Genomic DNA, 27,073 nt, shown 5'->3' with positions numbered 1-27,073 from the left:
GCCACGTAGACTGGTAGAGTAGCCTCTTGCCCTGCCACTTCAATCTGGACATCCAGGGGTCCCCTCAGTTCTGCACAGTGCCCAGTTACACCACACAGTTGTTCTGATGACTTAGGCAGATACCGATGATGTAACACGTCAGGCCTCACAAAAGTCTGCTCTGAGGCTGAATCAATCACCAGAGAACACTTCTTTCTGTCTTTTCGCACACTATCAGTTGCCGTCCTCTTGCATTTTCTTGGTGGTGGGGTTACTTGGGAAGAGCTGGCTGGTGCTTGCCCCTTCGCACCAGACTCCACTAGTTCCCCGCTTCTTTCTGGTCTTCTGCAACCTTCTTCTTATCGTCATTTTTCTTCTTCAGACACTCTGAACTAAAGTGTCCCACCTCACTACACGTCCAACATTCTCTTGTTACAGCTGAAGATTTCCTCACACTGCTCTGTTCTTGCTCTTTCTTCCATTTGTGACAATCCTCCTTCTTGTGGTCTGACCTCCCACAGTACCAGCAGCCTCCTCTGGTCTTCTCCTGTTCCCTCATCCACTTGTAACAGTCCTCTTTTCTGTGTCCTGGCTTTTCACGGTACCAGCAACTTCCCTCAATTTTTCCTTTTCATATACCTGCCCCTTTCTTGCCTTGACTCCTGCACTATGACCAGCCTGAATGGTGGATGTACTGGACCTGATGTAGGACTCAAATTCTAGAGCCCTGGCTAGTGCTTCTTGCATGCTTCTTGGTTGTGTCTGCTTCACTTGCACTTTCAACTCTGCACTATCAAGAGCATCGATGAACTGTCCCTCAGTAGAATTGCCAACAGGTTAAGTGCTGCTCCAGGGTACGCCTTATATGCCATACTCTCCAGGTCATGAGCAAGCTGCTGTAGGGATTCTCCTCGAGACCGTACGCAGCTCCAAAATCTTGCTTTATAAACCTCAATCTGGTACATGGTTCCATATCTGCACTCCAGCACTTCTACTAGGGACTGATAACTGTTCCTCTCCATGACTGACATCTGGCCCAGAATTTCCATTGCGGCACCCCTAACCCGAGACGTCCCGTCGACGTATGGGTATGTTGCAACATTTTGCATTTGCCAGTCCCAACGACGTACTGGTACGTCGTGCAACTGCAAGGTCCCTAATTTGCACAATTTTCAATTTTTGCGCGTGATTTTTCGTACTTATACACGGGACACTTTCCTCTATTCCTCTACAAGATGCCAAGCAGGGACAATGCCTTACACCGCATAACCTCCCCCCCTGCACGCAATTGTCTCGGCAATTCACCTGTTACCAGTGACATTCAGGGCCAGAGTGATTCCCCAATCGATGACAATGTGGAGGACAAAGTTTACATAGCATCAGAGGAAGAAACAGTCAGAAATGATGATCAGGTAATGTGGCAAAAGAAGGTCAGGTATGGTGATGAGTTAGTGAGTGAAACAATGCTTACAATGCCTATATTACTGTTTGAAAACAAATATACTCTCGCACTACATATAAATTCGTACCAAGTAAATAAATCAATACCATTTATGAGTGGTGTGAAATAGTTACCCTCCCACAGAACTCGTTTTCTTTGGTGCCAGCCTGTTAGAAAACCCAGTCAGGTTAGGAGGTACTGCTACCTGGATCGAGTATTTTAAACCTCAGGTGAGTGATTTCTGTATGAAATTTCGATGTTTCTCACCAAGCGGAGGTTTTAGCCAAAAAAAATTTTTTATAAATACCTCGGGATTGGGGGGTGTCGGAGGTGCAAAATAGCTCTGGATGTGACGGGTTAAGGCTAGTAGCAAGCTGCACTGCCCTCTGCCTATCATCTCAACCATTCTGACCCACAGGTAACTCAAATTGTGCACAGTAAGCTTCCCAAGATACTCTACCATCAAATTCCTGAAGTTTCTTTTTAATTGGACCCCCATTATAGCCATGCACTTCACTAGTCTGGGGCCTTAAAACTGGGACATCATAATTAAGGGCAGAACCCCCCTACCCCCTGGGGGTAGGGGGGGTTTTCAAGAATACTCCCCCAGTACCCCTGCTTGTCGTAAAAGGTGACTAAAAGGGTTGGCGGAGAGTTAGTGCCCCTCCCTGGAAAACAACTAACTAAAAAAACAACAAGAAGCCTTGGACAAGGACTGACCAAACGATGACGACCCAGGACCGGACAAAGGACTTGGTAATGGCTACATGGAATGTAAGAGGAGCGAATGATGAGGTGCTTGAGGGTGTGAAAGTGGATGTATGTGGAATAACTGAAACAAAATGGAGAGGAGAAAGTGTGAGAGAATGGGAGTATGGATGGGGTATATGTGCAGGAGTAGGTGAGAATGAGAGGGCAAAGGAAGGAGTATGTATAGTTGTGAGTAAAAGATGGAAGAAGAGCATAAGATAGTATGGATCAATTGGGTCAAGGATTGTGTGGGTAAAGTTGAAAGTTGGAATATAAATGTGGGCGATTGTGTGTGTGTATGCGCCAATGCAAGATTGTGCTAGCAGAGTGAGAGAAGAGTTCTGGACAAATGTGGAAGTGTGCATGGAAAAGTTTGGAAGGAATGAGAGACTGTTTTTGATCGGTGATATCAATGGTAAAGTAGGGAATGTGAAGGTGGATGGAATAGTTGGTGAGTAGGGTGTGCCTGCTGAGATAGATGAGAATGGGAGTGCATTAGTGGACATTTGTGCTAGGAGGGGGTTGGTGATAGCTAATACCCTCTTCAGGCATAAAATGATCCACAGGTATACATGTTGAGTGATGAGAAGGGTGGGTGGTGAAATGAATGAAAGGAAGGCAATGATTGATTATGTGTGTGTGGATGAAAGGATGCGAAGATGTGTAATGGATGCAAGAGCTTATAGAGGTTGGGGGAGTGGACTTTCTGACCACTACTTGTTGGTGGCCAGAATTAGGATCCAAGTAAGATGGAGGAATAGAAGAAGGGAAAGACGAGAGGAAGGAGTAGTTGCAAGGAGAGTGGAAAGGTTACAAGAGGATGAGAAAAAGACAGAGAATAAGAGAGAAGTGGAAGAACGATTGGGCAAATATGAATTGGAGCATATGGGGGACGTGGAAGGTGTGTGCAGGATATTTACAGAAAAAATATGTGCAGCATGTGATGTGGTGTGTGGGAGGAAGAGAAGACGGAGGGGGGTGCAAGGAACAGCATTGTGGAATGAAGAGGTGAGACAGGCTGTGGCATAAAAGAAGAAAGCATACAATGAATGGATGAGAAATAGGGGCGTGGAAGAAGTTGAGAGGCAGAAGAGAGAGTTATATGTAGAAAGTAAGAAAGAGGTGAAAAGATTAGTAAGAGAGAGTAAGAAGAGCGTGGATGAGGAATTTGGAAGGAATTTGAGTGTAAAGTGGAGGGACTGTAAGAAAATGTTCTGGAAAGAGGTGAAGAGAGTAAGACAGGATGGAAGTGAGGTTAGCAGGGGAATGAAAGATAAAAATGGTAGATTACTAGTGGAGAATGGAGAAAAAGTGAGCAGATGGAGAGAACACTTTAAGGAATTGTTGAACATAGAGGATGGAAGTAATGCGAGTATAAGTGGTTGGGGAATGGCTGGGAGAAGGAGGGAGGTGAGAAGACAAGAAGAAATCAGTAGGATAGAAGTTGTGGAAGCAATGAAGAAAGTTAAATTGGGGAAAGCCCCAGAAACTGATGGAGTGTGTGGTGAAATGCTGAAGCATGGAAAAGAGATAGTAGTAGAATGAATGTGGAGGATGTGCAGATTGGCCTGGGAGGAAGGTAGAGTCCTGGAGGATTGGAAGTCAGGTATAATTATTCCCTTGTACAAAGGAATAGGGGAAAAAGAAGTGTGTGGTAATCATAGGGGCATTTGTCTTCTAAGTATAATAGGAAAAGTGTATGGTAGGATACTTATTGACAGAGTTAGAGAAAGAACAGAGGAATTAGTTGGAGAAGAACAGGGAGGCTTTAGGAAGGGAAGAGGTTGTGTAGATCAGATATTCATTCTTAGATCTTTAGTAGAAAAGTTTCTAGAGAAAGGGAAGAAGTTGTATGCGGCTTTCATGGATTTGGAGAAAGCATATGACAAGGTGGATAAACAAGGATTGTGGAAAGTATTAAGAATATAATGAGTAGATGGAAAGTTGTTGAATGCTCTGAGGAGTATGTATGATGGTGCTAAGGCTGCAGTGTGTGTGGATGGTGAACTAAGTGAATTTTTCTCTTTGAAGATTGGGTTGAAACAGAGATGTGTCATGTCTCCATGGTTGTTCAATCTGTACATGGATGGGGTAATTAAAGAGGTACAAAGGAGGGTGGTGGATGTTGGTGTGGCCCTGGTGAGAGAGGATAGTGTTTGGAAACTCCCTGTACTGTTGATTGCAGATGATACTGTGTTGTTGAGTGAAGACAAAGGGGAGCTGCAAGGCTTGGTGGATGAGTTTGGGAGAGTGTGTAAGAAACGGAATCAAAAGGTGAATGTAGGGAAGAGCAAAGTGATGGTCTTTGAGAGAGGTGAAGTCAGTGAATGTACAGCGAGGTTGGATGGTGAGGAATTGGATAATGTGAGTACATTTAAGTACTTGGGTAGTGTGATGAGTAAGGATGGAAGTTTGGAGGATGAAGTGCTTGAAAGAGTACAGCAGGGAAGAAAGGTTGCTGGTTCCTTGAAAGCAGTGATAAGAAACAGGGAAGTGAGCATGGAAGTGAAAAAGTTACTACATGATAGTATTGTGATACCAACTCTAACGTATGGAAATGAAGCTTGGACGTTGTTGGAAAGACACAAGTCAAGAGTGAGAGCAGTGGAAATGAGTTATTTATGAGGAGCCTGTGGAGTCACATGGAGACAGGCTGACGAATGAGGATGTAAAGGAGCGTTGTGGTGTGGATGTGGATGTGATAGGAAGCTTTATGAGGAACACACTGAGGTGGTTTGGCCATGTGGAGAGGATGGAGGGTGAGAGACTGACGAAGAGAGTGTATGTGAGTGAGGAGGAAGCGGGAAGAGGGAGGGGGAGGCCGAGGATGAGTTGGAGGGATGGGGTGGAGATGTATATGAGAGAGGGGGGTGTGAGTTGGGAGCAGGGCAGTGAAATGGCAGGGGACAGGGAGACTTGGAGGCGATTTGTTTGTGGCCACCCCAAACGGGATTGAGGCATCTGGCAATAGATAGATAGATAGACTTAAAATTTCTGCACTCTGATTATTCAACCCTGTAATGCTACCTTTAGATGCCTGGGATCCGTCAAGATTCACCATACACTGTCCATTCCCTTCATATGCTACCTGTACACTAACCTGAGGCTCAGCAGTGCAATATTTCTCTACAACCTCAATTTTCTCCCTAATTATTTTCACATGATTGACTACATGCTTCAACTGGTTATCTGCATGCTGTCTGCACTCTATCACGATTCCCTCACTACTATTCAGCTGGTTGTCCACATGCTGTTTGCACTCTGCCACTATTTCCTCACTAACTGACTTGAACTAGTTGTCTACATGCCGTTTGCACTCAGTCACATTATTGCTTACCTCAGACTTCTGCTGCCGTAGCTCAGCGAATACCTCCTCCTTCAATTGTTCCTGTTCTTCCTTCACTTCCTGCATGAAAGCATCTAGCTGTCCTTGCATCCTCAATTGTAGTTCCCTCTGTTGCTCCTGTAATGCCTCCTGAAGCTGTTCATATCTTTCTTTCTGTTATTCGTTCAGTGCCTGGAAATGTTTTTTGATTTCTTGCTTTTGTTCCTGTAATTGTTCTTTTTGTTGTTCACTTTGGGCCTGTAATTGTGCTTGGAGTTTTTCCTTTCCTTCACTCTGTGCTTGTAATTGTGCTTAGAGTTTTTTCTGTCCTTCACTCTGTGCCTCTAGTTTTTCATTCTGTGCCTGCATTAGCTTCACGATTGTCACCAGGGAAATTTCCTCATCCTGCCCAGCTCGAGAACTTGTCTTCACACCTTTTCCTTCCATGTCGAAAGTTAGACTCACTGCAGCCCTGAAATTATAATCCCACACTCCTGACACCAGTGTTACGTCCCGGTCCTCACACTGCCACAGGCTCCAACAGCAGTAGTCCAGTATAGGAAAGACATTGCCCAGTGAGTGGTTCTTCCTATGGTCAGCTTTACTGTAGGTGTACAGTATACAAGATCAGCTGAAGCGAAGATAAACACTGGCTTCTTAAAGTTCACTGTCTTTATTTTCCAAGTAATTCCACTTAATGCTTTTCAATTTCACTTTTCTCACAAGCACTGGAGCTCTACACACTTTACTGATTGCAGTTACACTTAATGTTTAACAACACTTCACAGTTAGTACACTTAATGCTTGCCAACACTTCACTTATTACACAAGTACTGAAAATTATCTTCACTGACAGTAATTACACTTAATACACTTCACTGTCTTCTCAAGTTCCAATGATATAAAAATTTCAATATCCCGTTACTGTTTGCCACTGTTTTCACAAGTACCAAAAATATACAACCTTCACTGGCACTGACACTGCACTACACTGAATCAAAACTGACTGCACTTCACACAAACTGACCTAAATCCAACTAGACATGTAATGATCTCTACCCCATCATATATAAGCTTGCATTACTCTCGAAACTTCTATATTCTACGAGTATACTCTCGATGGGCAACAGTCGCCAACTCGGAAACAGCCCAAAACATACCAATGCTGTCTTACATTACATAACACTCTAAATCATTAGCCATACGAACTTAAACTACATATTATAACAAGCAATCACTTAAATTAAACATTACTGAGAAAAAGAGCATAAAAGTTAATGTACAACTTACGAAATAACTACGCTCTCAAACAGCAGGCAAACTGGCAACTCTGATGACTCGTACAGGAACTTACGGTACCAGAAACGTCTCGGAGGTACGAGACTACCTAAGTGGCAAATCTCCCTTCATAACAAAACATTAAATAACAACAACAACAACAATGACAACAACAATAAGAACAATATAATAATAATAATAATAATAATAATAATAATAATAATAACAACAATAATAATAATAATAATAATAATGTTAAGAAGTGAGATATGCCAATTAGCTAGCCGAGATGTTTCTTGACGTTTCCCATACCGTAGGTTTCGGCACGAGTCAGAGTTGTTAGTTTGCCTGCTGTTTGTGAGCGTAACTGTCTCGTAAGTTATGCATTAATTATTATGCTCTTTTTCTCAATAATGTTCTATTCATGTAATTGGTTGTTAAATTATGTAATTTGAATTATGTTTGTATGGTAAAGAATTTACGGTGTTATTAATGTAAGAAAACTCTTCCATGTTTTGGTTGTCTCCGAGTTGGTAACAGTGCTCTCTCTCTCTCTCTGGAATACACCAGAACTGTGGAAAAATATAAAACTTTCTAGACCAATGAAAGCTTATATAAGGATGGAGAGGAGACTAGAGCAAGTTAGGCCGGTTTTCTGTTCAGGTTGAGTGTAGTGCAGTGAAGTTGGTTTAGTTTCGGTACTTGTGAAAACAGTGAAGTGTTGGCAGTGAATTGTCATTGAAGTTAGTATATCATAGGTACTCGTGAAAATAGTGAAGTGTTTCCAAGCATTAAGTGTAATTGCAGTTAGTAAAGTCTGTACAGTTCCAGTGCTTGTGAGAATAGTGAAGTGAAGTTGGAAGGCATTAAGTGGAATTATTTGGAAAATAAAGACAGTGAACTAATTTTCGCCTCAGCTGATCTTGTGTGCTGTACACCGAAAGGCTGATCATAGGAAGACCAACTCACTGGGCAACGTCCATCCTGGAATGTACTACGGCTGTTGGAGCCTGTGGCAGTGTAGGGTGGGGATATAACACTGGTGTCAGGAGTGAGATTATTTAGGGGTGTAGTGAGTCCAACTTTCAACACAGAAGCAGGAGGTGTGCAGACATGGTCTCGAGGTGGGCAGGGGGACGAAATGTCCCTGGCAACAATTACGAAGCTATTACAGGCGCAGAAATAGAACTCAAAGAACAATTACAAGGGCAAATTGCTCAACTACAGGTACAGAATGAAGGATAGAAAGAACTCCAAGCACAATAACAGGCCAAAAGTGAAGAACAGAAAGAGCTCAGGAACAAATCAAAGAACAATTATCGACACAGAATGAAGGAACTGAAAGAACAACTGCAAGCAGAGTGAACAACTAAAAGTACAACGTGAAGAACAAAAAGAACAATATGAACAGTGTCAAGAGGCATTACAGGAGCAACAGAGAGAATTACAACTGAGGATGCAAGGACAACTGGGTGCGTTCATGAAGGAAATGAAGGAAGAACAGGAACAACTGAAGGAGGAGGTATACACTGAGCTATGGCAGCAGAAGCATGAGGTAACCAATAATGTGACTGAATGCAAACAGCATGTAGACGACCAGTTGAATTCAGTTAGTGAGGAAATAGTGACGGAGTGCAAACGGCGTGTGAACAACCAGCTGAAGATTAGTGAAGGAATAGTGAGGGAGTGCAGACAGCATGTAGATAACCAGTTGAAGCATGTAGTGGACCGTGTGAAGATAATTAGTGAGAAAACTGAGGTTGTAAAGAAATATTGCACTGCTAAGGCTCAGCCTAGTGTACAGGGAGCATATAAAGGATTGGACAGTGTATGGTGAATCTTGATGGTGCCAATGCATCTAGAGGTAGCATTATAGGGTTGAATAATCAGAATGCAGAAGTTTTAAGTCCTGGCCTTAATTATGATGTCCCAGTTTTTAGGCCCCAAACTAGTGAATTGCATGGCTATAATGGGGGTCCAATTGAAAAGACACCTCAGGAATTTGATGGTAGAGTATCTCGGGAAGCTTACCGTGCACAGTTTGAGTTACTTGCGGATCAGAATGGTTGGGATGATAGGCAGAGGGCAGTGCAGCTTGCTACTAGCCTTAAGGATGCCACAGTGGAAATTCTGGGCCAGATGTCAGTGATGGAGAACAGTTATCAGTCCCTAGTAGAAGTGCCGGAGCACAGATATGGAACCATGTACCAGACTGAGGTTTATAGAGCAAGGTTCCGGGGCCATGTATGGGCTCGAGGACAATCCCTACAGCAGCTTGCTCATGACCTGGAGAGTATGGCATACAAGGCATACCTTGGAGCTGCACCTAACCTGTTGGCTATTCTTCTGAGGGACCAGTTCATCGATCCTCTTGACAATGCAGAGTTGAAAGTGCAAGTGAAGCAGACACAACCAAGAAGCATGCAAGAAGCACTAGCCGGGGCTCTAGAATTTGAGTCCTATGTCAAGTCCAGTACATTCGCTTTTCAGACAGGTCATAGTGCAGGATTCAAGACAAGAAAGGTGCAGGTATGGGAAGTGGAAACTATTGAAGGAAGGTGCTGGTACTGTGAAAAGCCAGGACATTGGAAAGTGGATTGCAAGAAGTGGAAGAGAGAACAGAAGATCAGAGGAGGTTGCTGATTCTGTGGGAAGCCGGGACACAAGAAAGTGGATTGTTACATATAGAAGAAGGAGCAAGAACGGAAAAGTGCAAGGAAATATCAGATTGCAACAATCGGGTGTTGGACATGTGGTGAGGTGGGACACTTCAGCTATGAGTGTCCAACTGAGAAGGATGAGGGTAAATTAGTGAAGGCTGGTGACGAGCGGCTACAACCAGCCAGTTTTTCCAAAGACGCCCCACCTCTGAAGAAATGAAGGAGAACCTTGATGAATAGTGTGCGAGAAGATGGAGGAACAGATGGCAAGGAGTGCAGTAGGAATGAGAATCTTGGCAAGAAATGCTGCTATACCGTTGTGACAGGGCCAGCGTCAAATACAGAAGACCCGAAGAGGATGCAGATGGAGGATGCAAATTTACAACCAGTGCTAGAGTGGCTGCAGCGGAGTGCAGTGCGACCATCTTGGGAAGAAGTTTCCAGGTTAAGCCCTGTGATCAAGAGCTACTTGAGTCAGTGGGACCTTCTTTGTTTGAATAATGGACCACCGGAGCATCAGTGGGAGACACCTGATGGCCTCGGCAAGTATTCGCAATTGGTGGTTCTGAAGAAGATGAGGTCTAAGATCTTGGATGAGTCTCATAACCAGATCACTAGTGGGGATCTGTGAGAGAAGAAAACACTAAGCCAGTTGCGACAGAGGTTCTACTGCATTGGCATGTGTCAGGATGTTGATGAGTGGTGTTGGGCCTGTGATGTGTGTTGTGCCAAGAAAGATCCCAAGAAATGTGGTTGTGCCCCTCTTCAGTTGTACCAACTGGGTGCACCGATGGAAAGAGTTGTGGCATTGCTGGACCTCTGCCACTCACTGAAAGAGGAAATGGGTATATATGTGTGGCCATGGACTACTTCACAAAGTGGCCAGAAGCCTATGCCATACCAGATCATGAGGCTGCAACTGTTGCTCAGATGTTGGTTGACCAGTTTCTCTGTTGTTTTGGGATTCCACAAGAGTTACATTCAGACCAGGGTAGAAACTTCGAGTCTGCTGTGTTCCGTGAGTGCTGCAGGTTACTGGGATCAAGAAGACCAAGACGACCCCCCTAAGGCCACAGTCAGATGGGATTGTGGAGAAATCAACTGGACCCTGGGACAAGATCTGGCCAGGTACTGCATAGAGGGACAAAACGAATGGGACCAGAAATTATCTGCTTTGTTGATGACATACCAGTCTGCATCCCGTGAGTCTACCGGCTACAACCCTGCAAAACTGATGTTAGGCCATGCGTTACGTTTACCCATTGACTTATTATTGGGAAGACCACCTGGTGAAGAGCTGCCTACAGACACCTCCAGCTATGCAAAGCATATTCAGGAAAGGCTGCCTGAGGTACATTATCAAGTGTGAGGAGCCCTCAAGTTTTCAGGAGTTGTGATGAAGTGCAAGTATGATGCCAAAGCAAGTGAGGTGAGCATTGAGGATGGTGACCAAGTTTTGTTATACAATCCTCAGCAAAAGAAGGGACAGTCGCCAATGCTGCAGGGCCCGTGGGACAGGCCTTACACTGTGTTGGACCACCTATCAGATGTGATGTATCAGATGTGGCGAGGTGGGAAGTCTCGCCCGAAGGTGGTACACATGAATCATCTGTGGCAGTACCATCAGCTAGGACAGTACAGCTGGGACGTCTCCAAGGAATCGTGCTCTCCTGCAGCGGAGGATGTTGAGGAGGACCATGGAGCTGAAGTGCAAGAGGATGGTGACAGTTTTTGTTATGCTGAGTGTTTTTAGGTCGACTCCTCGCCCTAAAAACACTAGCGACTGAGCGGGGTCCTCTTTCCGGACCGGAAGTAAAGCACCAACAAAGGAACAGGACATAAAAACTAGGCAGTATACCTTAACACATCTATTGCCTTAATTCTAAAACCGTTACAATATGATACAGAGTGATATTTAGGATATAGGATACAGGGACACAGAGTTAGGTTGGGATGGCACGAGATACAACTGTACTCAACACACGATATGATACACATATAACAATAGCTTTAGTTCTATAAGTGTGGATGACCGTCTTTCATTTAAACCCAAAATATCTATATTCACAGTAGCAAGGGGAATACACAAGATTAAGAGTCTGGGGGAGGAATATTACTATAAGGAAGTCAGGGTGCGGATCATGACACTCGACTCAGTTAACTAGCTGCGGCAACACTCTTCACAGGTTTTGGTTCTCCCGCGCACCCTGATTGTCATTCACACTTACGGGAAGTTCCTTTATTCTGGGAGGGTGATAGTACTTTCCTTATTATTACTGAATTATTTTCCTTTAAGGAACATGTGAGTTTGTTGGGTTAAATAACATTAGCCGCTGGTTTCATATGGATCACACTCTGTCACTCAGTCACTGTTCACTGTTCCTCTTTCTCAGGTTTACTTAGGTCTAAGGGGCGTCACTGATTTACCCGTTTCCTGGGTTAATTCACTCTGTCACTCTGTTCGAGGGGGAGGACCTCAGGGGGACTCTGCCTGTGGCGGGCAACACACTACCCGCAGGGGAGTCACTGCCCGGGTCCGGCCCATCGGTGAGTTGCAGGGAGGCCCTCCTGTCGGGGGGCCTCGACCTGAAGGTAGACCCTTACCTCAGAGTCTCATCGGTGGGGTGCAGGGAGACTCACCTGTCTGGGGGCCTCGACCTGAGAGGTGGCCCTCGGGGCTGGGGCCAAACAGTTGGGGGAGGCGGGTCTGGCGTCGGTGGCTCCGCGGGGTTAGGGGGTCAGAGTTACCCTCACCTGTAGTCTGCTGGGCTCACCTGAGGGTCCTGGGGCTGCGGTGGTCTGCCAGGGGACGCGCCGTCAGGGTTGGGCTGCGGCCTCGTCTCCTGCTGGTCCCTGAGGAAGACAGAGATCTCTCAGGAGTGGGAGGCAGGTGCGGTCTCAGACTTTGCCTCCACTCTGGTGACACCTTCGGGGCAACTCTCCCGGGTGGTGTCAAGCTATTCCCACAGGGGAATGAGGAAGATGGAGTGCACACAGAGACCGTGTCCTCTCCTATATACAGGGAAGGAAGCACAGAGGCGACTCTCTCTCCTGTCTCTGTCACAGCCATGGCTCCAGGTTGCTTTACCCTGGGACCCACTTTTCGCTTTCTACTAGGGCCTCCTGCCCTTGGAGTGGCGGAGGATACTGGAACCTCGTGGCGCACTAAAAGGCCTCTTGCCCGGGGTGTGGCGGAGGGTATAGACCCCTCGTGGCGCACTGTAGGGCCTCCTGCCCTGGATGTGGTGGAGGGTACTGGCCCCTCGTGTCGCACTGTAGGGCCTCCTGCCCTGGATGTGGCAGAAGGTATTGCTTCCTTGTGGCACACTGTAGGGCCTCCTGCCCTGGGTGTGGCAGAGGGTATTGCTCCCTCGTGGCACACTGTAGGGCCTCCTGCCCAGGATGTGGCGGAGGGTACTGGCCCCTCGTGGCGCACTATAGGGCCTCCTGCCCTGGATGTGGCAGAGGGTATTGCTCCCTCGTGGCACACTGTAGGGCCTCCTGCCCGGGATGTGGCAGAGGGTACTGGCCCCTCGTGGCGCACCAAAGGGCTTCTTGCCCTAGACGTGGTGGAGGACACGGACACCTCGTGGCTCACTGAAGGGCTCCCTGCCCTAGACGTGGCGGAGAGTGCTGGAGCCTCGTGGCACACTGAAGGGCCTCCTGCCCTAGTTGTGGCGGAGGGTATTGCTCCCTCGTGGCACACTGTAGGGCCTCTTGCCCTGGACGTGGCAGAGGTAGGGACACCTCGTGGCTCACTGAAGGGCCTCCTGCCCTTGAAGGGTGTAACTATGGCCGTTGCTAAAACGTTACTAGGGACTGACTCTTGTTCAGTCCCACCCCACTGCTGTCGATGGTTGTCCCACCTGCGAGGTTGTTTCCGATCCTGGTTCACCTCCTGGTGTCGGGGCAGTTGCGGGGAAAAGGGGCACAGGTCAGTGGTGGGTGGGTGACCCTCTTGCCCTGGGTCATTAGCCCCACAGTTGTCTCTTCCTGGGGTGGTGGGGTGGGGGGTGGCGGGGTGGGGGGTGGCGGGGTGGGGGGTGGCGGGGTGGGTGGTCCGGCGGCGGGCATTTTAGTTTTCCAAGAGAAGATATGAATCACGAAGATGACAGAGACTTCCAGGAGGAGTGGACTGTGTGGAGGAACAAGGACGTCATCGGAACTGGCACAGAAGAAGACTTGATAAGTTGAAGGATTATTTTGTGTATAGCTAGATGTTCCATTAGGATTAATTATGTTTGTATATATTGTGTAGTTTTGTCGGGACGACAAAGAACTAGGGAGGGGATAGTGTTAGGAAGCAAGATTTTCCAGTTAGGTAGCCGAGATGTTTCTTGACGTTTTTCATACCGTAGGTTTTGGTACGAGTCAGAGTTGCCAGTTTGCCTGCTGTTTGTGAGCATAGTTGTGTCATAAGTTATGCATCTTTTTTTATCCTCTTCTTCTCAAAAATGTTTTATTTACGTGATTGTTTGTTAAATTATGTAATTGGAATTAAGTTTGTATGGTAAATAATTTACAGTGTTATGTAATGTAAGAAAACTCTTGCATGTTTCGGTTGTCTCTGAGTTGGTAACTGTGCCGTCTCTCTGGAATACGCCAGAACTGTGGAAAAATGTAGAAGTCTCTAGAACAATGCAAGCTTATATAAGGATGGAGAAGAGACTAGAGCAAGTTTGGTCAGTTTTCAGTTCAGTTTGTGTGTAGTGCAGTGGCAGTGAAATGAAGTCTATATTTTCGGTATTTGTGAAAACAGTGAAGTGTTGTAAAACATTAAGTGTAATTGCAGTTAGTAAAGTATGTACAGCTCCAGTGCTTGTGAGAATAGTGAAGTTGGAAAGCATTAAGTGGAATTATTTGGAAAATAAAGACTGTGAACTTTAAGAAGCCAGTGTTTATTGTCGCCTCAGCTAATCTTGTGTGCTATATACCGAAAGGCTGACCATAGGAAGAACAACTTACTGGCCAACGTCCTTCCTATACTGTACTACAGCTATTGGAGCCTGTGGCAGTGTGGGGTGAGGATGTAACAATAATAATAATAATAATAATAATAATAATAATAATAATAATAGTGAGTAATAATAATAATACTAATAATAATAATAATAATAATAGTGAGTAATAATAATAATAATAATAATAATAATAATAATAGTGAGTAATAATAATAATAATAATAATAGTGAGTAATAATAATAATAATAATAATAATAATAATAATAGTAATGAGTAATAATAATAATAATAATAATAATAATAATAATAATAATAACAATAATCATAATCATAATAATAATAATAATAATATTAATAATAATAATAATAATTATTATTATTATTATTGTAATGCTAATAATAATAATTATAATAATAACTAAAAGTCTAAAGCTGTTGAAGCAATATTCAATCATCTCCACAGTCCAGATGCAAATAGTTTTGTTATCATTGTAAACCGGAGTTCTGGTATGGCTCAAAATTTTTTACGGATCTTTACAGGTGACCTTGAGATTAAAGTCAAGGTCATTTCTACTGTGCAGATCATGTTCGCTCATGACCCACTACATTTCCACGGAGTTTGGTAAAAATCGGCCAAATACTTTCCAATATAGCACTTTCAGGCATAAGGAGGCTATTTTTGTTCTCCTTATATCTCAAAAAATATTTGTTGGATCTCAGTATCAATACCCAGGTGTACTAGTATGTGTTGACAACTACATGCTGCAGTGTTTGCAAAGCAATCGATTCAATAGTTCTTATTGTACAGAAGGGCAAGAGTTGAAAAACTAACATAGAGGATGATGGAACGGAGCTGTGCTAAAAAAAAAAAAAAATGTTCCAAAAGAAGCTTGCAACCAAGATACATCACTCCTGAAAATGCCGTCTCTATCTCGAAAGGTCTTGGAGTGCCAGCCTTCTAGATCTTCCCCTCCTCCCCCTCCAAGAAAAAAGAAAAATATCCACAATATCAATAAGAACTCTACAGAATGTGGAGTTCTTAGTAATAATAATAATAATAATAAATATTATTATTATTATTATTATTATTATAACAAGAACTCAGGAACTCTGAAATTGCCGGAGCAATATTAACTGAGCTCCACATTCCAGATGAAAATACTTTTATTATCACTGAAGACCTAATATTAAGAGGCTTTTGTTATGACTGAAAGATTTTTACGAATTTAGACAAGGTCATTCATACAATGAAAATGATGTTCACTCATGACTCACTACATTTTCACCTAGTTTGGTCAAAATTCTTCCAATTACTTTCCGATTTAACACTTTCAGGCATGGGGTGGCCATTTGATTTTCCTCAGTATTTCAAAAAGTATTTGCTGAATCCCTCTATCAGTACCCAGGTGCACTAGTATATGTTGACGACTACATACTGGAACACTTGCAGAGCAATAGATTCAGTAGTTTTTGTTGCGCTGTGAGGGCAGAAATTGAAAAAAACAAAAAAAAAACAAAAGGCGTTTACGCGTCGCTAGTGTAAGGAGAACAATTTTGTGCCAAAAGAAGCGTCAAACAAGACACATCATTCGTGAAAATTTCAGGTTTCTCTTGAACGGTCTTGGAATGCCAGCCCTGTAGATCTTCCAAAAAATAATAATATCTACAATATCAATATGAACTCAACAGAATGTGGAGTTGCTGTTGTTGTTGTTGTTAACAGTAGGAATAGTAGTAGTAGCAGTAGTATTAGTAGTAGTAGTAGCAGTAGTAGTGGTGGTAGTAGTAGTAGTAGTAGTGGTGGTAGTAGTAGTAGTAGTAGTAGTAGTAGTAGTAATAATAATAATAATAATAATAATAATAATAATAATAATAATACCGGAAACGAAGATCTTCACCTACGGTAATAGGTGGAGATTAATAGTAACTACAATACTGTATATATCTGTCAAAGAGAGAGTTACTGATGTCCAGCAATGAGGATTTTTTTTGACAGGCACAACTTACGTTTTTTGTAATAACAAAAAAAAAAAAAAAAAAAAACGTTCGTCAAACTGCCATCAAAAAGTATACAAATCTGGTCCTGGGCTAGACAAAACTTGTAGGACCAAGAAGTGCCTCACTTTTGCTTTGCTTTTTCCTGTATGGAAGTCCAATTGAAAAATGTCGAAAAGTGGGGTGAATGAAATATCGTAATGTTACGCATGATCGACTTAAAAAAAATTTTCCATACAAAAATTTGGAAAATAATTTGATCACGGGACTTCCTTCTCTGTTAATGTATCTAGAGAAGTTTTGGAGTAAACTGAAGTTGAAAAATCGTGATTTTTGGACATTTGTGGACCTGTGACTTGGAAAAATAGGTCAAGGTCATACAAAATAGTTCAGTAAAATAGTGTCTTGGTGCAGTGCATCCTCAAAAGTATGATGAAAATCGAGACGAGAAGTGAAGGAATAATAATAATAATAATAATAATAATAATAATAATAATTATTATTATTATTATTATAAGAATAATGAAAATACTGTCGTATACAAAGATCTCCACCTATTATCATTGGTGGAGATGAGTAATAGGAACAGTAGTAGCAATATGGCAAGCTACGAGCACAGAAATTCACTTAGGCTCATCGATTCCATGTCACAGAAGATCTGCACCCAGGTTGAGACGAGTAAGATCGACCACCAAAGGCAGAAATATATAAAGACACAGATAAGCAAAGAGAGAGAAGCAAGACAAAAGGACCAGCTGCAGCACATAACCGAACATCTAACACCAGACTAGCGCAGAAGAGTTCAAATGGCACAGGAGTTTGGGACATCGAACTGGCTGACAATGGCAAAAGGCTTCCACTTCAACAATCGAGAATTTATTGATGCCATAGCCTTGAGATATGGGTGGCAAATTTAGAACCTGTCTCAACACTGTGCCTGTGGCACTGTTTTTTATGCAACCCATGCAATGGTTTGTAAGAAGGGAGGTTCTCTTTGCATTCACCACGATGAAGTACGCGACTTCACTGTCTAAATGCTGCATGAAATATGCCATCATGTCACCATAGAGCCAACTCTGCTACCCCTATACAGCTGGCACTTTACCCACAGAACAGTAAATACATCAAATGATGCAAGAGTGGATGTCAGTGCTCGAAGTTTCTGGATTCGTGGGCAGAGGGAGTTCTTCGACATTAAGATATTTGATCCTATGATGGCACGTAATCGTGAACTGTCTCTCGTGGTTGCACACAAAAGAAATGAAAAAAAAAAAAAAGAAACTATCAAGAAAGCATCCAATATGTGGACAACGGTGGATTCACTCCGCTTGTGTTCACAACATCAGGAGGAATGGGTCCAGAGACAATGAGATTCTACATGAGACTGGCAGAGGTTCTTGCTGAGAAGCGTCAACCCCAGGGTTCTGTTATGGCCTAGATGAGATGTGAACTGTCATTCTCCATCGTGAGGTCTTTTTTTTATGCAAGAAAGAAGTAACAAAGGCAAGGGGCCCACAAACCGTTCCTTCCAAGAAAAAAAAAATACAATAGAGAGCCAAATTCAAGATCCGTTCATTTCAAGATGCCTGGACACACCGCATTTGAAAGACTGGAGATCATACGAAGTAGAAAATACAGACAGAGGGAGACAGCACCAGAGTTGGTCTGTTGCATAATGAAGGACTGGGAGTAACGGTTAACTTTTGCATTAGAGAGTTCGACAGAAAAGGGATGAGATTTTTTTTTTATGTGTCCGACTCTGGGCATGGGCTTTACAGCCTGCTTTCAAGGCCCAGTAGTCCTCCTACGTACCGCACACCTCTACATGTCACCACTTTGGGGCTAACACCCACAGTCCATATTGAATCCATGCTTGGGCTGTCTCATACAGGACTGGTGTATTGGTATTAGCAAGGGTATTTTTACGACATATCGGCGGGTCTTCTGGTAGATCAGTAAAGTCTGTTGCTAGACGGGTGCTACGCACCCGTCGTAAAGGTGGGGGGATGCAAGCAGTCAGTTCAGAGAAGCAGTGACCATTGAAGTAGCGATAGAAAAGAGATAAAGATGCAACAGTGCGGAGAAGAGACAGAGGTTGAAGGGAGCCAGTAAGAGAAGGAGAGTTGATGAAACGAAAAACCTTGACTTCACCCTAGTGAGAAGAGCTGCATGTGGGGAGCCTCCCCACACATGAGAGTTGTAGACTATACAGGGGCGAGTAAAACCCGTGTATAAAGTCAACAACTGTGCAAGGGTAAAGAAGGCACAGAGTCGGCTTAGCACACCTAATTTCCTGGAAGCAGACTTTACAGATGTAATATGATCTTTCCAAGATAAGTCCCGAGTAAATGAAACCCCAAGCATGTTCAAGGATGATGCAGGGTTGAGCTGGATATTATTAGACATTAGTGGGTACTCCTGTGGAAGATTATTTCGGGTTGATGGGTGATGCATTAAAAACAACAAGATTATTTTTACCCCAGTCAAAGATACGAGCCAAGTCAGACATTAGGTTTGCCATACCCTCATCCCTTGTTTGTTGAAGTAACTGCTGAGATGGACGTTGCGGGAACCGAATGGAAAGGTGAAGGGTGGAATCATCAGTGTACTAGTGGATAGGGTTAGATGTACAGCTTAGAAGGTCATTGATGAATAAAAGAGAGTCAGTGATAGGACAGAGCCCTAAGGAACACCACTGTTGATAGATCTAGGAGAAGATTGATGGCCGTCTACAACAGCGGCTATAGAACGACCAGAAAGGAAGCTATAGATGAAGGCACAGACAGAAGGATAGAAACCATAAGAAGGCAGTTTGGAAATAAAAAATTTATACCAGACTTGATCGAAAACCTTTGAGATGTCAAGTGCGATGGCAAAGCTTTCACTAAAGTCCCGAAAGGAGGATGACCGGGAGACTTAAAGGTAGGTGAGAAGATCGCCAGTGGAGCGTCCCTGACGGAGCCCATACTGACGATCAGAAAGAAGGTTGTGATAGGAAGGATGCTTTAAAAATTTTCTGTAAAGAATTGATTCAAAAACTTTTGAGACACAGGATGTTAAAGCAAATGGACGATAGTTGGAGGGTTGGGAATGGTCATCCTTCTTTGGGACTGGCTGAATGAGAGCAACTTCTACCAAGAAGGAAGGGTACAAGTTGACAGACACAGGTGAAAGGGTTTACCTAGGCAGGGTGTAAGCACAGAAGCATAGTTCTTGAGGACAACAGGAGGAACTCCATCAGGCCCATATGCCTTGTCAGTATTAAAGCCAGTGATAGCAGAAAATACATCAGCTGAAGAAATTGTAATATCAGCCATGGGGATGTCAGAGGGGGGGAGTGATGAAGGAACAGCACAGGAATCGTCTAAGGTGGAACTGGAGGAGAAAATTTGAGCAAAAAGATCTGCTTTATCAGTAGAAGAAATAGCTACAGAGCCATCAGAATAGAAAAGAGGAGGGAAGGATGATGAGGTAAAATTGTTAGAAAGGTTTTTGGCAAGGTGCAAGAAGGAGTGGGAAGAATTTGAGTTGGAGAGTTGAGAGCATTTAGTATGGATGAAATTACTTTTAGCAGAGTGAAGAACAGACTTAGCACGATTCCGGGCAGAAACATAAGCAAGATGTGATTCAGGGGTGGATTGGTTCTGGTACCTTTTATAGGCCCTCTCCTTGTTGTGGACAGCATTAGAACAAGCGTAAACCAAGGCTTTCTTGCATTAGTCAAAGGATATGAGAAGGGAATGTATGCTTCCATGCCCAAGAGAATAACCTCTGTAATGCGCTTTGCACACTCAGATGGCTCCTTGCCATGGAAACAATAATCATTCCAGGGAAATCCAAAGTACTTCCTGAGGGCTTCCCAATCTGCAGCTCCAAAGTGCCACAGTTGACGTTTCTTTGGAGGGTCTGCAGGCCGTACCGGAGCAATAGGTCAGGTCAAGGTAACAAGGTTGTGATCGGAGGAGCCCAACAGACAGGAAAGATTACCAGTGTAAGTACAAGAGTTAGTTGCAAGGAAGAGGTCAAGTATGTTGGAGCCCTCTCCAAGGTGGTCAGGGATGCAAGTAGGGTGCTGTACAAGCTGGGCTGGGTCATTAAGGATAGAAAAGATGTAGGCTTGTTTACCAGGTGGATCAGTGAAGGAGAGGAGAGGCAAAGGTGGTGGTGAACATTGAAATCTAGAATGGAGATCTCAGAGAAAGGAGAAATGAATATAATGTGTTCCATTGTAGAAGTAAGATAGTCGAAGAATTTTTCATAGTCAGCAGAATTAGGAGATAAGTAAACAGCACAGATATGTTTAGTCAGAGAATGACAAGAAAGCCGAAGCCAGAGAGTAGAGAATTCAGAAGAATCAAGCTCAGGAACACGAGAGCAAGATAAATCTTGCGTACATATACACAACAGCCACCTTTGGCTTTGAAATGAGTATAGAAAAAGTAGGTGGAAACAGAAAAGGGTTTGCTGTCAGTTGCCTCAGACAGCTGAGACTCAGACAGGAAGAGAAGGTGAGGTTTAGAGGAGGAGTGGTGATATTCGACAGAGAGAAAGTTAGAGGAAAGGCCTCGAATGTTGCAGAAATGAAGAAGAAGTGAGTCAGACACTGGTTCCAGGCATCTCTCTGAGTCGTCACCGGGAGAAGGGCAGATGGTGGGGGAATTTATGGTCCCCCCAAGCCCCCGGGGACTCCGAGGCCAGATTTGATTGCTCCATTTTCTTTTTAATTTTGAAAAGGAAATGTAGTGTGTACTGTGCATGTAGTTTGATGTTGGCAATTAGAGAAACTTGTATTGGAGAGCATGCTGGCTTACTCTCTGTGTTATTGAGACACTGAAAAAGTGCTATGCCTCAGGGGCACAAGATCATCAGTTCTCAGGCCTGTCTCTCTGGCGGGTATGAATTACAATGTTACTGTGGTCAAGAGTCGCATAAACCAGCGACTCCAATAGCTTAATGTCTATATTGACACTGCGATGTTAATGAATTTAAAAAAAAGTAATAAATGTACGGTATTAGTAGATGGTTGGTAACCACAGCCGTTGGCGTGCTTGGGGCCAACGGACTGTAATATGAGGGTTAATGTTAACCTTCACATTTCAATTCCAGATGGTGAACTGTATCATGAAGGCTGGCGCTGATCTTCACAATATAATTTCCAAACAGATGAAGGTGATCTTGAATTAAGTAGTAGTAGTTGTAGTAGTAGTAGTAATAGCAGTTGTAGCAGTGGCAGTAGTAGTAGTAGTAATAGTAGTAGTAATAGTAGCAATAGAAAATAATAATAATTATAATAATAATACTAATAATAATTAACAAAGAATTTATATATATATATATATATATATATATATATATATATATATATATATATATATATATATATATATATATATATATATGTATTTTGTCCTGTGGGTATATATATATATATATATATATATATATATATATATATATATATATATATATATATATATATATATATATATATATATATATATATATATTTTGTCCTGTGGATATATATATATATATATATATATATATATATATATATATATATATATATATATATATATATATATATATATATATATATATATTTGTCCTTGGGATATACAAAATGATAGAGATGTGTATCATAATCCTCGTGTGTTGTGGGGACGGCTCTGTCTCCTGGTGTGGGAAACAGACTTTAGTTTCTCTGTGAAATTGGTAACAGCGACACAAATCATGAACGTAAAAAAAGAAACGGTAATATAAATCACAAAAGGCATAATGGGAAGTAGAAAACTGCACTGCATAAACACTGCATGGTAACGCCGACTGAACCATCCCCGGGGCAGCCGAAAAATGGATGTGCAATGTTTGGACAACCCCAAATGAGAGTTTGCGCAGATGGCGATCGTTAGTATTAACCGTACGAGGCATATTATGTCTGTGCTAGGTCAGTCACTCACACATCTTTGCGGTGCAATATATATATATATATATATATATATATATTTTTTATCGCTCTGTGTAAATAAACGGTTCATGATAGAATGTTGACTTTGGTTTCATTTTAAAGATTAGTTGTACTTTACTGTTGTTTGTTAAAAAAAGGAGAACAAAGAAAATAGAAAGTCAAAATGACTAGATGATGTTAGGCAAAAGCCAAAAATTTTATGCCTTGTCATTGACAAATAATCGGCCAAAGAAAAAAAAAAAGATATTTAAATCTGGTGGAAACCTTGCAAAATTACAATAAATTACCTTTCCAATGATACATAGATTGTGGTTAGTTTTGCACTTTATTAAGAGGTAACGCAAAAGGAAAAAGATACACAATTTCTTATGGGTCTCAGTCGCATATTCACTTCGCAATCTTTTTCATCAATCAGTCAGTGTAAATACAATTTTTATGATAGGATGCTGCTTGAGGTGTTATTTTCAAGCTGAATAGGTGTACTTTATCGTAGCAAGTTCAAAAAAGGAAAAAAAAAAAGTCAAAATGACGAGTTGAAGTTAGGTGAAAACCAAAAACTTTATACCTTGCCACAGAAAAATGTTGAGCCAAAAAAAAAAAAATAATAATAAGGATAATAATAAAGACATATAAATCTGGTTTAAACCATGCATAACTATAAAACTACTGCCCACCGAGCACAGATCAAGCATTCTGCGACATCATGCCCAAGTCTCTTTGTCATGACACGTAAACGCGATTTATGGTGAATAGTTTACAAAAGTATCTTAAAATAATGCATAAACTCGTCATCGGAAACTCTGAGGATGGATTAACAATGATGCGAAAAACGCGTCATCAGAATCTAAAAGGATTAACCAACCATTTTTCCTCAATGATGGATTTTGTTTTTACGACCTAGTGAACGAAACGAGCGAGCTAGCGAAACGAGCGAGCAATATTTACTCTCGGTTAAGCTTGGAAATGAGCGGCCCGGCCCCACCTCGCCCGGCCTGACCGTCACGCTAATAAGCTAATAATTTTACCTCTAAGTGAAGTAGAGATAAAATTCTTTCTTCATGGTATACAGTCATTCAGTAAATGTTGTTGTCGACTAAAACTCACCCATTAACGTGAAGGAACCCCTTGGGATCTCGAGTTTTCCAGTGAAGTGTTTGGCTCTAATCGGTGAACACCTCAATTAAGAAATAATATTTTAAAAGATTTTCCGTCATAACACTGTTTCTTGGCATCAGCTTTAGCAATTATTTACGGGCGATTCCGCCTATAATTTCATATCAAAGGGAAACTGATAAAACGACGCTTGCTTGCTCGTCACGTGTTCAAGCACTTTACTGGTTTTATTCCTGCTGAGAGAGAGAGAGAGAGAGAGAGAGAGAGAGAGAGAGACAGACAGACAGACAGACAGACAAATAGACAGACAGACAGACAAACAAAAAGACAGACAGACAGACAGACAGAGAGAACTAACTTACCAACCAGTACTGAGGGGCAGTTTTCCTTATTAAAATAGGTGTTGAAGAGCTCATAACATTCATAAAAATAACCAGGCACGGCTTTCAAGGTCTGGTCGTCCATCTCACCGTGGAGTGTACTCAGAATCTGTGGAAATAGTTATAATCTTAAGTATTTGACCATAAGGGTGCGTTTTGACTGTGAACGCACAGGCAGGGACAAGGGAAAAAGGGGAGGGTGGGGGCTGGAGCATTTGAATGTCTGCACTAAAGGCAAGTAGGCAGATGTTGCCATGGCAACGTCATCAGGTCTCCCTCAACAAGTGCAGGCTGCACGATCCCTGGCGCTAAAAGATGAAGAAAGGTGGCTTTCCTAAGAAAGTCACAGCTGCTGGAAAACAGTATAATGGAGAACAAACAGCCTCCTGAAAAACACATCTTACCCTAGACAGGGCTTAAACCAGCAAAAAGGTATAAGTTTGTTTTTGGAATTACAAGAGTGAGAATAATTAATAAAACCTAGAAAATTTTTTGATAAAGTGCAGCAGTGGTTCAGTGGGGTAGAGCTCTCCGTGCTGACCGAAGGGTCAGAGGATCGAATCCACCCAAAGGTCACTGGTAGACATCAGGAAGGGCATCCGGTCATAAAATGCTACACGCTCCAATCCAAAGTCCTCTACCCAGGGGTAACGCCTTAGCCCTTCGGGGATACCTGGCTTAAAACCAAAATAATATATAATATAAAAATGCAGTAGTACCGATCACCAAATCTGCATGCATCCTACAGTACAACATGATTACTGAAGAAGGAACAGGGTGCAACAGCTAGTTCCGTTGGTGATGTGAGAGAATATCCTGGTAATGTGTGGTTTTCCAGCTGAACAGATAAAAACTATGCGGTAATGGAAAAAAGTGTGAAAGAAATTTGCAGAGTACTTCTGTTCATATCAAGGTTCAGTACCTTGGCAAAAGCACCTAACTATTGTTTAAATACCCATAAGTAGAGCTTTACAATAGTCATTTTAATTTATTGATGCAATTTTCTGCCTAATATCTCACAATCTCTCACAATAACTTTAAATTCTGATTTGCATTGTAATTGAAATTCATCCATTAAAAGACTACCACCACATGAGCATAATTATGTATATATATCAAAACGAACTGAGTGGACACACATTTTTTTCCCCTCCACTCCTCATTCTCTTCTATGGAATAAATGCTCTGTCACTGTATTTTATGGTATGTCTCCCATACACATGGTGTTAGTGAAACCTCAATATTTAGCTGCTCTTCATCCATCCCGCCCACGTGGGTTCAAGCGACAAAAGTCCACTGTCAACTCTTCCCGCTTGAACCCATGCGGGCTTGCACTAGTAACTGCTCGCAGCTGCTGGCAAGTCGGCCACATGTATGAGTTACTATAGTTTTAAACCTCCTAACTCAACCCGCTCTTGCTCGCAACCGTCTGCCCGTTCTCAGTCTGGACGCACACTAATACAGCCTACTCCCCCTGGACCAAAATGGCGATATATAAAGAAAATAAGAAAGAGGTGTTAGTAAGCTTCTTTACCGCATGAGAATACCATCCACAGAACTAACAAGATAGTTTCTATCCCATCCGCCTTTCATAATCAGACTGAGTAACCTTATTGTATTACAGTACTACTAGAGGTCACAGGGTAAAAAATAAAAAAATAATAAAAATAACCCCAACTAGGTTACTCCTACAACAGGTCTTGCAGGGTGGGTCTGGCCGGAATATCTCTTCTTGTTCTATACATGAGAAAATAAGATCATAAGAAGTTAACTGCAGTAGGCCAGTTGGCTCATGTTAGGCAGCTCCTACAAGAGTGTGACTAAACTACTAGAATAAAACAGGGATAGCAAAGAAGAAGGCTCTCCTCCGCCCACGAAACCCTCCAGCCAAAACTGACAGGAATACTTGAGAAAGAATACCTCGCAGTATAGAAAACGGACTTGGAAATTTTATAACAAGGTCAGAAAGGAGATTCATGGAGGTAGAGTAACTCTACTAATCACCAGAGCATAAAGATTTAACTCACTCAGATTCCACCTAACAAGCCAGATCTGACTGAGGCAAAGTAAATGCAACCTGATTTATTAGAGACCGAAACCACTATGCTATTATTCTTTTCAGTTTACGGTAAGTTGGTGCTTGAGAGGAACCCCTTCACTTGGTGGCACCAATATGACCAGGTACATCCACTGCATGGCTATTCAAACCTCCCTTAACTCACAAACTATCCCCTAAAAGAAGGATGGTGGTTTGCAGGACAAGGGTAACTTCAGCCTGCAGTCCCTGGCTTCAGGTTCCATTGAGCCTCGTGCTGCAGCTACTACTACTACTACTGCTGCTGCTGCTGCTGCTGCTGCTACTACTACTACTGTATGGTATGTTTGCCGAGAGGGTGTGGCGATATTCATCCATACTTAATATATTTTACAAACTCTCATTCACAACATTAATTATAAACGTCATGGCTTTGATATTCTTTTCTCATTACTCACTCGACTTTTACTGTGCAGCATCTTAAAACTGTAGTGAAGAAAAAAGTATATGCAGTCAGCCTTATGTACAACTGAACCCTTCAGTACAAAGATGTTATGTATGTACTTGTAAATGTCTAGTGCAATAGTAAATGCTACACAGAAAATCCAAAAAAAGTATGAACAAGAGTCAGAAACAAATGCAGGTAAATAAATAAACAAATAAATTCATTTGTTAAAAATCGCCAGTTGTGCATCCCTGACTGAGTCCATATCGATGGTCAGAGAAAAGTTTACGAATGGAAAGATGCTTCAGAATCATTATATTTAAGACAGATTCAAAGGCTTTAGAAACATGAAAGATGAGACTGTTTTGTTGATTAGAACAGGATTGATTGATGGATAAATGGAAGAAATTTTTCCGGCTGTGCAGCAGCTACAATTAAATGCTCCCAGATTTCAATGACTATGACCAAAAATAAACTAGAAATAGACACAGTGATAAGACTAAAGTAAAACCTAAAAAGCAATGAAGGCATTAAACATTAACCCCTCCATGGCCACCGGTGTCGATTGACGTTTAGCTGATAAATGGCCGCGGGCAGGCATCGTTTGTGTGCAGCCTATAAAAAACGCCGAAAATTTTTGGAAAGTGAACGAACATTCTGTCTTGAGACTGACCTGCCCTACACTCCCATACATCCCACACGTCAGTACACCCCGCACTTCGTGATGAGTCCGAGTTCCGCC

The sequence above is a fragment of the Coenobita brevimanus genome, chromosome 31 (assembly GCF_032717465.1).
Source record: "Coenobita brevimanus isolate Jiangsu-jjx chromosome 31, ASM3271746v2, whole genome shotgun sequence".
Lineage (NCBI taxonomy): Eukaryota > Metazoa > Arthropoda > Malacostraca > Decapoda > Coenobitidae > Coenobita > Coenobita brevimanus.
Note: the sequence above shows the minus strand (reverse complement) of the source record.